Consider the following 4,010-nt stretch of genomic DNA (forward strand, 5'->3'; position numbering starts at 1 on the left):
CAAATCCAACTGGAGGATACTGGCACCACAGAATCTGTTTTGGTCCTCCAGCTGGCTGAGGTCAAAATCCCCATCCTACAACTGAATAAAAGGCCTCCAGGCCTTTCCTCTACAGTCCTATGTCAAGACCCAGTTTTGATGCCATTTTTTCCAGGAATTTTTTCAGGGTTTCCCAAATGCAATTTATTTCTCCCTTCTTTCTCCTCCCACAGCACATTTTCAGTGTCTTTATAATCCCTTATAGCATCATCCTTCTCTTCATATAACATTTATCCACCACCATTGTGCAACAGAAATATAATACCAACCATATATAGTATCTTCACTCTTCTATTAGCCACACTTTAAAAAAATAAAAATAAGCAGGTGAAATTAATTTCACAGTATATTGATTTAACTCAATACTTCAAAATGTTATTTTAACATGTAATCAATATAAAAATCATGAGTGAGACTTTTTTCTTTGTTTTGTTGCCTTCCTTTTTATTTTCTGTTGAATTTTTTTTCCTTTCTAATGTACTTTTAAATCTTTTAGTGACACTTTAAATTTTTTATTCCCACTAAGTTTTTGAAATCTAGTGTGTATTATACACTTGCATCACATCTCAGCCTTGAGACTGCATTTCACATGTTTAATCATCACACGTGGCCAGTGGACGCCATGTGGGGGAGCACAATACTGACTTTTGAGGTCACATCTGTGACTTTTGCTTCTGGGTCCTCCTCAGACTGAGCACAGTCCCTTCCAAAGAGTCTTCGTTGGTGTTTTTGTTTGGCTAGCTATTTTAAGGCTCAGTATCTTAGGAGATAAGAGTGGGGAAGAGATACATCAGTTTTAAGGAGGGAGAAGCTGGCTGGGCATGGTGGCTCATGCCTATAATCCCAGCACTTTGGGAGGCCGAGAAGGTCAGATCATCTGAGGTCAGGGGTTTGAGACCGAGGAGGGCAGATCACCTGAGGTCAGGGGTTTGAGACCAGGCTGGCCAACTTGGTAAAACTCTGTCTCCATTAAAAATGCAAAAATTAGCCAGGTGGTGGCGTCGCATGCCTGTAGTCCCAGCTACTCAGGAGACTGAGACATGAGAATCACTTGAACCTGGGAGGCAGAGGTTTCAGTGAGCCAAGATCGTGTCACTGTACTCCAGCCTGGGCAACAGAGTAAGACTCCACGTAAATAAAAAAGGAGGGCGAAGCCATCCAGAGCAGGCTGCCTATGAGAGGAGTTGAGTGGGAAGAAGTTTAGCACAAGGCACTGGGGGGAGCAGAAAATGGTACTCAGGCCAAAGAGGCGGATACTAGCTACCTCCTCCATCCTGCATAGCAGGACTGGATGCTGTAGACAAAGGTAATGATGGCTCTGAATCACATATTCAGCCTGCTTTGTACAGATTTCCTTGAGCCACCTGGAGAATACTGACTGCCAAAGGATTTGATGGGGATGTAATGTGATCACTTAAGTCTCTAAAAACAGCTGCAGCCAGAATGTATTTTCAGCAAAGATGTCTTCTGAAAACAAGTTGAGCCAGTTCATACTCTGGCCAAGTCTTCCCAAGAGAGTTCATTGGCTTACCTCATTGTTCAGCCATAATTGGTTCAATCAGGAAAAAGGGCGATCACTTTCACCAGTACGGAATTGCCTCCAAGGTAATGCCCACAGATGTAAGATTCCCCCAGGTAGCTTTTCAGGAAACAGACATCTCCTGAGAAAACCTGAGTTTCAGCCTTGTTTCCTAGATGCTCTGAGGTCAAATAATCAGTATACAGAGCTGCAAGGACTGGAGTTTGGAACTCCCCAAGCTGGTGTCACCAGCAGTGTAATGCTTTCTACTTCAATACCTAAGGAGGACCAAACCCTGGGTTGGACCATATCCATTCCCACGTGAGGCCCAGGATATGGTGTTAAGAGCCCAGCCTTTGAAGAGGAACACTGTTTCCCAAATGCCAGCCCACCAATGCATTTGGAACATTCACTAAACAAGAACTCTTAACTTGGTTTATGCAACGCATTGTAGCAACTGGGTGAGGCGTTTCGACCTGCAGCGTGTGACCTGCAGCAAGTTATCTTACCTCTCTAAGCCTGAGGTTCTTCCACTGTAAAACGTGTAGTATCAGTCCCTACCTCCGTGTGCTGTCTTTTAAGCTGTGAGATAAAGTACAAATCAAAATGCATGAAAAGTGCTCAATATAAGTTCATAACTATTTGAAAATTATATCCAACATAAAACAGAATAATTTAAATCAGAAAAGTGATTTTAAAAGAGTAAGAAAGAAATATTCTCAACCAAGTGGGTACTGAATACACACACACAGAGCCAGCGCTGGGCAACTAAGGGCATTCAGCAGAAAGGCAGGTCCCTTCCCATCCCCGCTGCTAGTCTAATTGAGGGGAATTTCATTTCTATAGGAGGAAAATCCTGTGTTGGTCTGTGTAGCACCAACTACAAGCACAACAGAGGCCATCAAAGGGTTGACTGGGAGTCAGAGAGATCAGAAAAAACTATTAGGATTTGGAAAGGAAGTGGGATGGCACCACTCACCCTAGGCAGAAAATGTGCACCGGCTGAGGCACCACAATGGGATGAGCAGCCTGTCTTCCGGGGAGAGGCAGAAGGCAAAGTGCAGACTGGACCAAGGGGAAAGGTGGAGAAGGACCAGGAAGTTTAGTGACAAGATGAATAACAAACATATCAATGAGAAAACAGGCCAAGGACTCATCAGCAGGCACAGTCCCTATAGCATGAGAACAAAATGCTAAGCTCCATGAGATACATATTACAGGGAAGGGAGGAGAGAAGGGAGGCGAGGGGAGTGAGGACATTGTCTCTAATCCCTTTTTCTGTCCTTAGCACAGACACTGCTAGTGTTCCCCAGCTCTGCCAGGAATACTCTTCTGGAGAGCCTATCACCTAGCCTAGTCAGACAAATGATTGAAAGGCTCATGCAACCCCCAATAGTCTTCTTCTTTTTTTTTTTTTTTGAGACAGAATCTTGCTCTGTCACCCAGGCTGGAGTGCAGTGGCATGATCTTGGCTCACTGCAACCTCTGCCTCTTGGGTTCAAGCGATTTGTCTGACTCAGGCTCCCGAGTAGCTGGGACTATGGGCACCTGCCATCGCAGCTGGCTAATTTTTGTATTTTTAGTAGAGATGGGGTTTCACCATATTGGCCAGGCTGGTCTTGAACTCCTGACTTCATGATCTGCCTGCCTTGGCCTCCCAAAGTGCTGGAATTACAGGCATGAGCCACTGCGCCCAGCCAGTCTTCATTTTTAAGAATGCCCTGGAAAGGCTAGTTAAGACACATACCTTCTCTCTGCCTGGCTTTTTTGCTTGTACTCACCAAACCTAGTCTTCCTATAAGAAATCATTAGATTTTATCTTGAGAACATTTTGAGCTATGAGAAGAGAGCACATCGTGTTCATACATACAGGCACAGTCATTATCACAGGATTCCATTTCCTCTGTTCTGTTTGAATGCATCTCCTGGCAACAGCTGTCCAGCTCCCTAAAGCCGGCAGCAGCTGCAATAATGAGCCAACCATTTATCTGAGTGTGTGGATGACAGTCACGGCCCCATGGTGCAGCTGTTCTTTAAAGTCCACTGTCTTGTTCCTCCCTCGGGTCTAGACAACAAAGAGAGCCGTTCATTAAACTCCTTTGTTTCAAGTTTTAGGGAATCCCCTATGCCTTTTACCAGTGATACAGTCTTTTAATTCTGCCACTTGCTGGTAGTTTTACCATAAACACAAAAAACCTCTTCAAACTTTGTTTTTCTTAACTCTCCAGTGGAGATAATAACCATTAACCACCTCATGAGGTGGTTGTGATGCTCCAAAGATGTAATCCATGTGACAATCTGTTACAAACTATAAGACCAGTATTCTTGTATTATTAATTATTAAGGACCTTGTTTCTATGTGTAAAGTAAAAAAGTTACTAGAAAATATAGGACACTACAGTAAGCATCTGTGGGCTGTACAGATAATTGGTCACTGTGAACTGCAGGAGGC

This window comes from Cebus imitator, unplaced genomic scaffold (genome assembly GCF_001604975.1).
Source record: "Cebus imitator isolate Cc_AM_T3 unplaced genomic scaffold, Cebus_imitator-1.0 Scaffold1, whole genome shotgun sequence".
Classification (NCBI taxonomy): Eukaryota; Metazoa; Chordata; class Mammalia; order Primates; family Cebidae; genus Cebus; species Cebus imitator.